The following is a 15,133-nucleotide window of genomic DNA, read 5'->3' on the forward strand; positions in this document are numbered from 1 at the left end:
TTGGATTACACGAATTGGAAACTCAGAGCTTTTAATAAATTATGAGAATTATGGCTGTGGCTAGTTTTCCCTTCCAAGAATATAACCCTTCTTATTGTCTATCTACACTATCCCTGTTCCATTGGATAGTTAAGTTCAGAAACCAGATTGCGAACATCAAGAACATTGGAATAATCTTCTAGTAAATAAATTATGAATCAAAAGTGCACTTAATTTTTCTTAGTAATCTTAATGTTTTATGTAAACTCGACTTTAAATTGTTAATACTGACATTTACTTGGCGCATGTATGACTTATTTTGTTACCCTTAAAAACTATTTTTGGATATTACAGTTATTTCACTACTTTGTATAATAATAACTAATTAAGAACTGTTAGGAATAAAACAGTTCGCTGTTCGTAGGTTGTCTTTAAGGTTGTTTTTAAGTTTATTCATTTAACTTGAAATTCAGAAATGTAGAAATGTAGAAATGAATAACAACACTACAGTTTGTACCCTTGACAGTAGAAACAAAAGAACATCGATAAAAAACGAATAGTTAATTAGTTTTTTATTAGTAAGTTAAGTCTTCTATTTCTCAGTAATTTTAATATATTTTGGAATAAGGTATCTTTGCCAATGAAAATCTCTCTTTATAATTCATCGACATAGTTGCCAAAAGAGATGAATCTGTTTTTTCCTGAAACCCTGAAAGAAAAGTAGGCTATGTTGAAATTGTTTCTGCTAGATGCAAGACGATTGCAATATACAAGAGATTTCCAAACCGTATGCAAAATACAGTATATCGCGCTTTCTCTTTCAGGACGTGAGCTAGCGGTGACAGGTGATAGCATCTAGTGTAAGGTACACAACGCCACCAGGCACCATTCGTGAGCGTTCCCTCTAATTATTGGAGCTACTGTAGGAGCGCGAGTAGCTACTGGAGATACCAACGTAGCACTCGATTCGCTCTAGAAGCACTTGTACGGAAGTGTATGATGATACTGGAGGTTCTGATGTAGGGAACACAACCGCCTTCAGGCACCAAACGTGAGCGATCCCTCTAATTATTGGAGCTACTGAAGGAGCACAAGTAGCTACTGGAGATACCAACGTAGCACCCGATACACTCCAGGATTACTTGTACGGAAGTGTATGATGATACTGGAGGTTATGATGTAGGGTACTCAACCGCCTTCAGGCACCAAACGTGAGCGATCGCTCTAATTATTGGAGCTACTGTAGGAGCGCGAGTAGCTACTGGAGATACCAACGTAGCACTCGATTCGCTCTAGAAGCACTTGTACGGAAGTGTATGATGATACTGGAGGTTCTGATGTAGGGAACACAACCGCCTTCAGGCACCAAACGTGAGCGATCCCTCTAATTATTGGAGCTACTGAAGGAGCACAAGTAGCTACTGGAGATACCAACGTAGCACCCGATACACTCCAGGATTACTTGTACGGAAGTGTATGATGATACTGGAGGTTATGATGTAGGGTACTCAACCGCCTTCAGGCACCAAACGTGAGCGATCGCTCTAATTATTGGAGCTACTGTAGGAGCACGAGTAGCTACTGGAGATACCAACGTAGCACCCGATACGCTCCAGGATTACTTGTACGGAATTGTATGATGATACTGGAGGTTCTGATGTAGGGAACACAACCGCCTTCAGGCACCAAACGTGAGCGATCCCTCTAATTATTGGAGCTACTGAAGGAGCACGAGTAGCTACTGGAGATACCAACGTAGCACCCGATACACTCCAGGATTACTTGTACGGAAGTGTGTGAGGATACTGGAGGTTCTGATGTAGGGAACACAACCGCCTTCAGGCACCAAACGTAAACGATCCCTCTAATTATTGGAGCTACTGAAGGAGCACGAGGAGTTACTGGAGATACCTAAAAAAAAAAAAGTTACTGGAGATACCAACGTAACTCCCCATACGCTCCATGATCACTTGTACGGAAGTGTATGATGATACTGGAGGTTCTGATGTAGGGAACACAACCACCTACAGGCACCAAACGTGAGCGATCCCTCTAATTATTGGAGCTACTGAAGGAGCACGAGTAGCTACTGGAGATACCAACGTAGCACCCGATACGCTCCAGGATTACTTGTACGGAAGTGTATGAGGATACTGGAGGTTCTGATGTAGGGAACACAACCGCCCACAGGCACCAAACGTGAGCGATCCCTCTAATTATTGGAGCTACTGAAGGAGCGCGAGTAGCTACTGGAGATACCAACGTAGCACCCGATACGCGCAAGAAGCACTTGTACGAAAGTATATTATGATGAAACTAAACTTTTTGATTTAGGGTACTCGAATAATTATTGTAGCTACTGCAAGGACACATATAGCTAAGATATATGAATAAAATGACGCAGTTTCTTAATTAACTTATTTGGATGTCTGTATTGAAATAATATAATCATTTTCGGCATTTGTACACAACCACTTCATGCTGGACTTTTGTACACGTATATCACACAATTGCATATTTTAGCCATTTAAAGATTTACATTTCCCAATATTATTTACAGTTGGGGTGATTGTCCATACTGCCTTAATCAACAGTATCATGGTTGATTTTCAGCAATGATCACTAAATTATATTTTATACTTGTCCTTTGAATTTCGTAGTTTGACTGAATATTCGAATTAGTACATTCAACTGCCGTTCAAACCATGTATCATTCCTCATAACACAAGGAATCCTGCTACACAGAGGAAGCTGTGGACCGGTTGTCGGTCCAAATAAAGCCGTGGTCGGACCGATAATTAAATGTGCTATCGGTTGTGTATCGGTGGTGACACCGTCGTGACCGGCCTCAGCCTCGTGAGGTCTTATCCCCCATAAACCACAGCCAACACGGCCTTAATGAGTTTCTCCTGGTACCGCCACCGCCGTGATCTAGGAATCCACCAAGACAGGGTAAAGCGGGTAGGGTATATGTTTATGTTCACATTTATGATAGTATGAAAATTTTCCTAGTGTAGTACCTATATTATTTTCCAAGTAATAGCGTTCTTCACACGTAAAATTTACATCGCAAAGGGTTAACAGGGAGATCATCGGATGACTTACAATGTCCTATAATGTACAGAGTAAGGTTTGCCTACATTTCCATGATGCACTGTCATTCGGAAGTAGACAATGAAGCACCTGGTGTAGTTCCGTAACAAATTATCATCTTTATGTAACTGCGTGAAAAGTTTTTTTTACTAGGACGCAGTAGGGATGAGGGTGTATCACGCCTGAAGCCAATCAGCATGAAGTTTCCAGAGTTTTGTACGTAGAAAGCCACCATTTTGTATTTTACCAAGTCATATTTGGTTTTAACCCCTGTTTTAAAATATCTTTTGTCCAGACACGGTCGAACACATCTAAACTCCAAGAGCCATCATTGTCCTCATTGTCAGTTCTCCTGCAACTCGTCCACTCATCTCAACCGTCACCTCAGACTACACACCGGAGCCAAGCCCTTCCACTGTCCACATTGTGATTTCTCGTGTAATTTGTTGGTAAGATCAACCCTACTTTATATCACTTGTACCCAAAGGTTCTATCGTGCTAAAAAGGAACAAAACCAGCATTTTATTATTAATAACTAGCGACTAACAGCTGAGTGTATCCTTTAGGAGAACCTTCGCAAGCACGTGTTGTCGACCAAGAAGCACCCTGGGAAGTGTCTGTATACTTGCTCTGAGGAAGGTTGTCTCTTCGCCACCAACCTCGCCAAGGAGCTCCGAGCACATCTAGTGACCGTCCATGGACAGACCGCTACCGCCGCTACCTCCTACGTCGCCGGTCTCTACCACGGGGGCGAGGACCCGCGCCACGTCGACCACCCTCTCCCTGCTGTCTACAGGTACAGTATTGGCAAACAAGTAACATTCACCTACAATAAATGCTAATGTTAAATCTTTGCTCTTAGGGAACGACGTGTTGCCTATTTGAAGTCCGAAGGGCCCCGGAAGAGGTTTTTATGACTCCCTTCGGTAACTGTTACTGTATGGAAATTATTGTTCGTGAAAGCATCATACAAAAATGAATCGAATTTGATCACGTCAAATACACCATCAGAAGTTATTAGTACAGTAGTATGTCTAAACTCTATTCCACTATAACCAAACTTACACGTTTAGTTTCCATTATTTAATCTTATTATGCAGGAAGCAGAATCAAGTGCAGTTTTTGCACTTCTATTGTTACTCGTATTCACAATTTTCCACCAAACCCGACACTTATCCAGCGATATAAACAGGTCTGACGTACACTAGGGGCTCCGAGCCCACGCGGCCGATGACAAGCACATAAACAGCAGGGCCACTTTGACGTCTTGTAATGCCGTCATTGACGCCCTTTTTGGGAGGCGTTTGGGCGAGCCGCACTCAATATTCCTGGAATTAGTTAACACGTTTGCTTAACTTATTGCGGCAATTTGACGTTTTTGTCGGCACATGAAGTGTCGAACATTGGACCGAGCGTGGAATTGTTTGAGTTGAGTGTATATTTAAGCCTTGCATTTTTAATTCGGTTTTATCCTTACTTGCTGACAGTTTTGTTTTGCTTTCATTGTGAATCCGTCTAGAAACATTTAAAACTACTATATAGTTTAAAAATTGTTTAAATGTAATATACTTTCGTGATAAAAAATTATTCACACATTAAACAATATCCGACCAAAGACTTCGTGTTCTATTGCATTAAATTCTCCGCTTGGCAAATGTAGGTTAATGGTCTAATGTGACACTGATGACCACATTGGGTTTCCCGATGGCAATAATTATTGTTGCATGCATACTTTTGTATAGATAAAGCAATGATCTTTATATTTTAATTGACATCTTACAACAATTGAAAACTTACAATGCAATAGTGCAGTCAATAAAAAAATGACGAATCTGTTATCTGAATTTAATGTTAATACCTAACGTATGGCTTTTCTTCGACAGTGAACTGTTGGTGTTTCCTCCATTGTTGAGTTGTAAACATCGTAGAGCCGTATGCTGTATGCTGTATGTTGTATCGCCGGTAGACCAATAACGTCAGTTGGGGAGAGTGATATGAGAAGTGACAACTCATACATGTCCGATGTATCCCGTCACTCCTTGTTCGTTTTCTTTTCCCACGAACTCGCGAGTAATAACTCTATCAGAGCCGGAGCTGAGTAGAAATAAACGACAAGGCCGTTGAAAATAACGACATAATAAACGTGAAATCAACTTCAATCAGCTGGCCCAATCAGTAAAATAGAACCGGACTATAAATACGAGTAAAATAAAAACCGAACGAGGATTAAATATTAATTAACACAACGAAATAACCGTAAAAGCGGACCGGATAATGACGCGACGGATTGAAAGGTAAATAATACCGGGACAATTCAATTAGGCGTGTGTACGATTGTTTATATGTTTCATTAATAAGCGTTCACAATTTTCGATAATTAAAAATATGCAAATGCTCAACGCTCGTCGCAAGGGCAGCTCGCGCATGCTCGATGATAGTTACTAATACTGTAGTGAGCAATCGAGTTGTAGCCTGACTCTGAGCAATTGAGTTGTAAATTGAGAGACCTCACCTGCCTCTTTATCAGTAAACAATTGGTAAAGGAACAAGGCAATAAAGCTAGAGGAGATAAACAACATTAGTCACCAATATCAATATCAACACAAGTGGGTAAACATATAAATTTTACTTCACCTGGGCTTCCATTATAATATTGTCCAGTCGTTTTAGTTATGGTATGTTAGTGTCTAGAAGATACGTATTCATAGCCTACCAATCATTACAATCATAAGCATTAAAAATCCAAATATACTTATTCGTTGTCTTGGCCTCTCCAAGCTTACAACTCTTGTTGGCAAGGTTTAATTAATTTTAAAATAACAAACAAATTTTACAAATATTTGTCTATAATTTATATTTGTATTAGTAAAAGTTTTCATGTCTTAATTCATAGTTATAGGACATTATATAAACCACAACTTTCGTAAAATTCTTATCAATATCAACAAAAATAAATAAAATAACATTCTTGCGAAATTTCTCAGCAATATTATCACTGTAAAAAAATAAATAGCGAAACGTTTAACTTTGCTATACAAACCTAGGTACTCGTTAAACCTAATGTTATTTAAATACAGTAGATTTAATTTAAAATCAATTCAGGCAAATGGAAATTCGCTTAGTCTGCAGGTTTGCTGCAGCAGGGGTATTTTCCTCTGAATGCTTATACAGTACTACAGACTGAGCTAGTTATCTGATTTAAAAGGAAATACTTCCCCAAGTTATCCCCAAACGTAAAGAGTGTAGGCCTATTAGTCTTGATCTTTCATTGGGTTGACCTCTAAAACAAATTTAACAAATTAAAAAAATCTACAAATCTCAGTAGGTATTTCGTTCCTGTGTGGTAGGTTTACCTAAATATACATATACTGGCCACTACTACAAAGTAACCCATGTTTTCAGGAAGAAACGCAAGACGGCGGCGAAGCGCCTGCCTGAAGACACCTTGGTCCCTCACTCGCAGACCCTCTCCGACAACCCGACCCTCGCCTCCGCCGTGATCCCAGGTGGCTCCTCCGAGACGGGTCGTCCAGAGGACCTACTGAGGACCGTCATCATCTCCGAGCCGTCAGACGACGTCATCTGCATCCAGCTTCCGGCGGAGGATGGCCTGGAGTACGACGGCAGCTCGTTCTTCCGGCTGGACCTGGAGGACCATGGAGGTCTTATAGTGATTGACGAGGGGATGGGCGAGGACCAGCCACGAGAGTAGAGGACAGCAACAAGATTTTGAAAGGAAACATTATTGAAGTTTAAATTAATTTTGAAAATCCCTATTTGGAATTAATATCTAATAATAGTTCACATAGAATAAAAGATATAAAATCATCATAATTACACGACTAAAATGTAATTATTTTCTATTAAACTTGTTTAAATCAATGTTTTTAATAAGAGTTGTTATCTATTCAGACCTACAAACCAGTGGTGGCTGACCCACGTCAACCAACCGTGATTAGGATTATTACAGCCTGGGAGACGTTCTCCTGCAGAAGTGACAAATAATTGTTGTTAATACACTTGTTAGTATTTTGTGACGTACTAACACCAATTTACGATTTTTTCACATTATCGTTTTCATTATGATCAAAATATACTGAAAAAAAAAACAAATGATGGATTTACACGTGTGAATACCCAATTGACCAAAATTTTCTAAAGACGACATATATTAACCTGTATCTCAACCGAAGGTACAATCACAGAGCTGTCACGTGACTACATGACGTCACAGACACGCATGAGCCAAGGCGTGTCGCCTACCTCGCCATATATCACCCTAAAGCCGTCATTATTCCAGATATTCGTCATATTTTATAATTAGTTGAGAGCCGCACAAAGCTAACGTTTTACTGCCCGTGTGAAGACGGACTCATGAAATGTTTTGACGATTATTTATGTATTTAGCATTCATCAAGTTTAAATGTGCCCCCTTAGTTGATTCGTTAGGTTCGGAATATTTACGACTGGAAGAAGCTGCCTAGGGCCCCGGCTATACAGCACTGAGATGTGTGGGAATGTCTACTGTCTACATTCTTTGGGTTTGATGGAATATTGTTGATTTGTTTAGTCTATTAAAAACATACTGTCATTTTACACTTTTCCAAGCCGTCTTTCTACTCAACCATCCAATATCATGTCGTATATATGTCGCAGTTTTTATTTAGAATTTTTTTTTGTAACTCTTGAGGAATTTATAAATGCATCCCATCCCTTATAGGTGGGAATGTTTTTTACATTATAGTTTTATACAATTCACCAATTGGGTCTTGTCTGATGATCGTTTATTTGTTTGCTGTCCAGAATACCCCCCCCCCCTTTAGACGGTTCCCTCTACCGTTCCTTAGTCATCCAGCCTATCTCTTCAGTCCGGACACCAAAATATTCAATTGTACCCCCCGGGTATGTAGTAGCAAACTCACCTGGCGGTAGTAGGATCTGTGGTGGAAGAGAATTTGAATAAATCCTATTTCTTACTGTGACAGATACTTCCATTACATCGGATCTTCTTCAACTACCTACTTTCTATGTAGAAGTAAGGTTGTAAAATATTCGTAACAAACTCACCACAAAAGTTAATGAAAAAAGGGGTTTGAATTCAAGTAAACCATTGGCTATTCATGTGTCCATGGAGAACTGTGAGTGTCTCTGAGTTAAAAAATTATACAGGCAAATTAAATGCAACAATTAATGATAAACACTAAAACCAAACTATGGATATGCCGTTAGGGAAACCTTTGGCTAATGATGTTGAGGTGACTTTCCAAAAAGCCTTTTGATTTAAATTATTTAAATTACGACAATTCTGCAGACTTATAATCGAGACTTAGTGCAGCACAAATCGCTATGCTAAGATATGAATTGATTGATTGGTACATTTCTTTTACAATAGAGGAACATGTGTTGTGGCAACCGGTGACGTTGATACTGCATGTGTGCATGTGTGCATGTGGACACGTGTCTCTGACGACAGCTACACACGAGGATATGACGGCATGAAGGGCGGACAGTCATGCAGACGACATGAAGGGTAAGCAGTTATGCAGCAGTGCAAGTGCATCGCTGACTGAACTGAGACGCCGCGCCGCCTGGTACGGTGACAACACTGCACACTGCAGTGTAGACAACTGACAACTTTATATCTGACAACCCCCTCCCACTCTCTCCATTACTCGCAATCCACGTCAAGTCTTCTGTTGGTTACTCGTATTATTGACACATAATAGCAAAGTGGAAATGAACCAGAATCTGAAACAAGTCTGATAAATGCAGTATCGTAAGTAAACAACAAAAGTTCTTACTTACCACACACGCCAAAAAAATAAATACAGTTATTTCTTTGGAATTCAAAGACTGCCGTGTTTTCTTGTGTATTTTCCATTATGCAACGATGCTAAACCAACTGTCTTAACCTTTTTAGACTCCTATTGGAAGATAAATGTTGCGGTTGCCACAAATTAACATCGGAGGGTTATACTGTATATTATTGGTGACAACGTTTCTTTATTGGTATCAACAATCACATATTGGTATAATGGTTATGGGCCGATTTGTTCTACAACTGCCTAGCGAAAATTACTTTTAAGAATTTATAGACATTGATAAGATTGATTGAAAAGTGGTCGTTGACATATAAAAAACAAATTAAAGTGCGTCTGTTCGCAAGCAAACAGAGGTCAGCTTGTTCTGTAGTACCACTACCACTTACACACTAACACACAATAAACACAATCGTCTCACCACTGATTTGTTGGCCCACACCACTTCCTATTAACCCGTTTACCCCCAAGACCGATTGATCTTTTTCAATATACAAAACCATTTTCAAATCAGTTTAAATCACCCCTTCCCATTAACACCCCCGAAACAGAATCCGGCCACGAATCAAACGAAAATCAAACGGCTCTTCTAAACAATCCCGAAATAAATAATCGAAATAGGGTCCGTCCCACCTGACGGCGATTTGTGAGGGACGTGTAATAATGGAAGACTTCCAAAATGGAGGAGCGACCCCTAAATCACTACTCATGCCCGGCAAAAAGACGGGGCTATAAAAGTCTTCATAAGTTCCGACGGAGGTCAACTTTTGTTCGGGATGCCACTCATAAACCTCGGGGGGAGGGGCCGCCGAAATATTTCATCTCGATTTATCGTCTTCATGAACAACTTTCCGAATCGAATTTGTTTCGATATATATAGTGAAATAAATAAGTGGTATCTATGAAGAGATCGCAGAAACGTCGTTCGGCCAATGATGCATGGCTGTTAATTATGGCTCGCGCGATTGAGTGGATTCGATTGTAATCTGTGATTGACGCGAGGGGGAGGAACGACACGACGTCGACGTAGCGTCGTGAGCCTAGGTGGGCGACCAGCGAGCTACCAGCACCAGCGACCACGTACATGCGGTATACCCACCGCGTCACCTCAACACATCCAGCATCAGCATAGCCTACCTTACACAACGATCAAATAACAACACAACACAATTTGGTCATTTAATGACGTGAATTATGCATTTCCAATTACATTCAACATTCAACATAAGTCTTCTTATCTTACTCCTACAATAACACATATTGCTGTAATGTTGGTAGAGGTACCTCTTTACTACGGTACTTTCGTTGGTTTAAAATATAATATTCAACCTATCAATAGGTTTTGCAAAAATTGACATTTATCTCTGTTTCCACTGCCATATCAGTGTTACAGGAGCGAACTTGTCAATAATAACATAAGCCTATAAAAAAAGTCCTTGTTGTTATTGAAATTACCATTTTATAGTTCATAAAGAGGCCTACAATATTCAAAAGCAGCTCATCACTGTAACAAGAGTGTTAAATGTATATAAAGGTAACCACCATAGAAGAAACTTGTGTTGGTTACTCTATGGATCTATGCCACCCATGCCACCACAAAGAATTAATTCGTCTTTATTATTCATGTTACACTCTTGCTACTTGTTGAGTGTATGAACTTTCAATACTACTTAATTTCCCCAAACTTTTTAGGGCAAATTTGTACTTTTATGTGAGCATTAGTTGTAAAATAGCAGGGATTAGTTCAGTTGCAATGCATACATTTTTATGCTCATTTACATAATGTGTTAATAGTTTTCTGTTTACAATTACAACCTAAAGTATTTGCTAAGCTTAGTACAAAAACATACTATAACATTTATACAACAAAATATAGTACACAAATTCATTGAAATCTAATATATAAAATTCTCGTGTCACAGTGTTTGTCTGCAAACTCCTCCGGAACGACTTCACCGATCGTTATGAAATTTGGTGTGTAAATTCTGTAGGTATGCGAATCGGACGTAAACTATTTCCCGTTTCGAAATTCTTAAAAGGGCTCCGCCCCAGTGGCTCTGGAGTTTCCCATGTTAACCTTATGAGAAATGGAATTAATGAATCTTAACAGCTGTTTCAATTAAACAAGTTGGTTCTGTTCTATGATGTTCAATAGCATTAAAGTTACAAGGATTACCAACAGGGTGCAGCACTATTATTTCTTTTACATTTATGACAACAGCTAATTTGCAACCAAAAGGTGAGTGAGCGTAGCGAACGAACTTCAACCTGGAGGCGAGTGAGCGTAGCGAACGAGCTCCAACCCAAAGGTGAGTGAGCGTAGCGAACGAACTTCAACCAGGACGTGATTGAGCGATGCGAACGAGATCATCTTGAAAATTAAATGTAACGGTACTTTCTTTCCATCGGTCTGTCTTAGGGGAAACCTATAACTTAGGCGATACGAAGTTCGCCGGGTCAGCTAGTAATTTTATAAAATTTGTCAGTCACAATCACGTTTGATATTTGGAAACCCATATACTAGTAGGTATGGTACCCATATAGGACAAACATGTTGGAAAATGTATAAAAGAAATCGGGAATACTAACTAATAGGAAATTACCAAGATTGGAGGAAAAATTTTAGTGTAAAATGTAAATCAATGTATGTATTGTAGTAATTTGAATGTAATTTTATCTACAAATACTCTACGATTGTCTTAATATGGACACAAATTATCAATACTGTAGCTACTAAGCTACACAAAGAAAATCAAGGAATCGTACAATAAATTATATAGATTTGGTTATTTTCATTATCGGTATATTAAAAGAGGTTTTCAGGTTAAACATAAAATAAATTGCAACAATAGTAAATAATAATAATATAATAAGTATAATAAGTAATATTTCATGAGTTAAAGTGACACAAAAAGTTTAGTGCGATGGCCGGGAATCGAACCCGGATCAACTGCTTGGAAGGCAACTATGCTGACCATTACACCACCATCGCACGGTGAGAGGATGAGAGCAACAATGAGTACTAGAGCAGTATCAAGGCGTTAGCGCAGTATGATTTCGATTATTTACATATTAACAGGGAACTCTCATCATTACAGTACCATATAAATACCCCCGCCGCAGCAAACCTGCAGACTAAGCGAATTTCCATTTGACTGATTGGATTTACACTGAAATAGTGAAATGTCTACTTAAAAATATAACATTTCCCGATTTAAATAGAATTAGTTTAGCAAGTACTTAGGTTTGCTGCATCAGGGAGGGTAAAACTGTTTTTTTTTGTAAAATGTTAGTAGTTAGTAGGAAATAAAAACATTTTCCAAATTTGATCAAAATATGTTCATAAACAAGCAAACTACAACAGTTTACTTATTCTCCATAAGAATAACATGGGAATTTTAAATTTACAAATTTTTTTAATTTTCTCCGTAACCATTAGGCGCATAATAACGCTTCAATATACTAAATTATTTGTTTTTTTAAGCTCTACAAAATGGTTTGGAAAGAAATTGCTAAATGTTATGTTTTCGGGGTCAAAAATGGGAAAAACCTATTTTTACCCCATAAAACCCCCCGTAAACCCCCAATCCCATGGTCCGATCATGCTGGATCGCGAACTCGTTCGAATAAACGTAGGTTTACACGTTTGTACCAAATTTCATCAAAATCGGATCATTTTTGCTCGAGTTATCGTGCTAACGGACACACATATATATATATATATAAATATATAAATATATAAATCTAATATATAAAATTCTCGTGTCACAGTGTTTGTCTGCAAACTCCTCCGGAACGACTTCACCGATCGTTATGAAATTTGGTGTGTAAATTCTGTAGGTATGCGAATAGGAAGTAAACTATTTCCCGTTTCGAAATTCTTAAAAGGGCTCCGCCCCAGTGGCTCTGGTGTTTCCCATGTTAACCTTATGGGAAATGGAATTAATGAATCTTAACAGCTGTTTCAATTAAACAAGTTGGTTCTGTTCTATGATGTTCAATGGCATTAAAGTTACAAGGATTACCAACAGGGTGCAGCACTATTATTTCTTTTACATTTATGACAACAGCTAATTTGCAACCAAAAGGTGAGTGAGCGTAGCGAACGAACTTCAACCTGGAGGCGAGTGAGCGTAGCGAACGAGCTAACCTAAAGGCAAGTGAGCGCAGCGAACGAGCTCCAACCTAAAGGTGAGTGAGCGTAGCGAACGAGCTCCAACCCAAAGGTGAGTGAGCGTAGCGAACGAACTTCAACCAGGACGTGATTGAGCGATGCGAACGAGATCATCTTGAAAATTAAACGTAACGGTACTTTCTTTCCATCGGTCTGTCTTAGGGGAAACCTATAACTTAGGCGATACGAAGTTCGCGGGGTCAGCTAGTATATATATATATATATATATATATGAATTTGAACGGATGGTGTTTTTGGCCTCTAGGGACCTCAAAACGAAAAAAAAAATCGGTCCCGCGTCCAGGTCTTACCATGAGTACTACGGTAATAGCTTATTCCCTATATGGGAAATTCGCTAAAACGTGACAGGGTTTATTCATTTCAATATTCTGAATTCACCACTTGGATTTTCATGATTTTTGTTTTAAAAGAAAGATAATTTTGAAAGGAAGGAAATTTTGAATCCATGTTTTTTTTTAAGTCTAGCAGCCGACGTTAACAGTTTAAAGTACACAAATTTAAAATTAATTTTGATGTAAGAAATTTATATACCTGCTAAATATTTTAAACAATACGACGAATCTCAATTATTCTTTTTGCAAATCTTTACTGTATACAGCTTAGATTGTATCGATATAAACTCGATTTCAGCAAAAAATTGCATAGCCGCAAATTATTGTTTAGTGTTAAAATATATAACATAATCGATTTTAAATATATATGGTTGTTTATATCATATACTACTAGTTGTTCTGTCCGTGTTTCGCAACAGGGCAAGAATATTTAAGAGGATATTGTGGGTCTCAAAAATCAAAATCTACTGTAAAAAATAGGTACATACACTTACCACGTAAATTATACAGGCAAACCTCAATTGTACTTATTGACTTTTGTATATAAATCTCTTGTGTATTTCCACAGAATATATAACCAATTGACACAGTTTTAATGAATAAACAAACGAAACAACCAAACGTATGAATTTAAAATAGTAATTGCAAACAAAGTAATTCACGAAAAGGCCCCTAAACCTTGGGTAGGGTTAAATCTTGAAACTATTCCAGATGGTATACAAATTTTGCATGTAGCCTATATAAATATTTAATATCCTATATTCTAATACGAGCTATGTCTGTTTGTTTGTCTGTCTGTCTGTAGGGTAATATCTCGAAATCGAACGGAAGGATTTTGGCTACATTTTGGAATAAGTGACTTTTAGTCCTAAAAACGAGATTGGACACAGCCATTATTACCTCAAGAAAATTCGTATTTTTCTACACAACTCATTTCAAAAATTAAAAATTTAACATTGCCTTTTGGGTATCCAAGTATTGTTTCTTGAACAAAATAACAATGCAAAAGTAAACAAAAGAATCGTCACATGTGTTTCTAACAACCCATTCACAGTACACTAGCAAATTACAAACTACAGTAAAAAGGGAAAGACATCAGTTGTACCTATTGAGCAAATATTACACTGAAGATTATTCGATAAAGCGAAAAATTGTGTCGATCAAATACTGTTTTTTTTTTATTTAACCGTATCCTACAAAAACGTAATGCCCGAAGTACTGATGCATTCCAAGTAAACTAATTACATCTGGGGGTTTTAATTGGCATAAAACTATTACCATATCCTGAATCCCAATGTAAAAATAGACAGATTCTCATTTTCTTTATAAGTAGGGGTGAAAAAGCTAAAAATTGTTGTTGAAAACTACAGTAATATGATTTTATTAAATCCCTTTTTGTAGCCCCTGAACTGCTCAGTATAGACTAAACTAAAACATACCTCGTCTTGCAGTTCAAATAGTGTGTGTATTTTTTCTTTTTCTTTTTTTTACTTTTTGAACTGCAAGACGAGGCATGTTTTAGTTTAGTCTAAAATGATTTTGTTTAATATCATATTTTTATGTGCTATCATTGGTGAGCCCAAAAGTAGAACCTCGGGATTCAATGGCTAGAGGGGAGACAAATTCTGTGCAAGTAGCACTCTAAGAGTGTATATTATTTTTGTTTAGTTGCATACTTTTACATTACAGAGTTGTTATTATTTCATTCAAATAAA

The 15,133-nt window shown here is 38.1% G+C and overlaps 1 non-coding gene across 1 annotated transcript; it reads right to left on the reverse strand.

The window, feature by feature from the left end:
• Positions 1-11,811: 11,811 nt before the first annotated feature.
• Trnag-ucc (transfer RNA glycine (anticodon UCC)) lies at positions 11,812-11,883 on the reverse strand. Its single transcript has one exon. It is a non-coding gene; the product is annotated as a tRNA-Gly (tRNA).
• Between the last annotated feature and the right edge of the window lie 3,250 nt (positions 11,884-15,133).

The sequence above is a fragment of the Macrosteles quadrilineatus genome, unplaced genomic scaffold (assembly GCF_028750875.1).
Source record: "Macrosteles quadrilineatus isolate MER2022 unplaced genomic scaffold, UCM_ALF_1.0 Scaffold_2__2_contigs__length_208266976, whole genome shotgun sequence".
Classification (NCBI taxonomy): Eukaryota; Metazoa; Arthropoda; class Insecta; order Hemiptera; family Cicadellidae; genus Macrosteles; species Macrosteles quadrilineatus.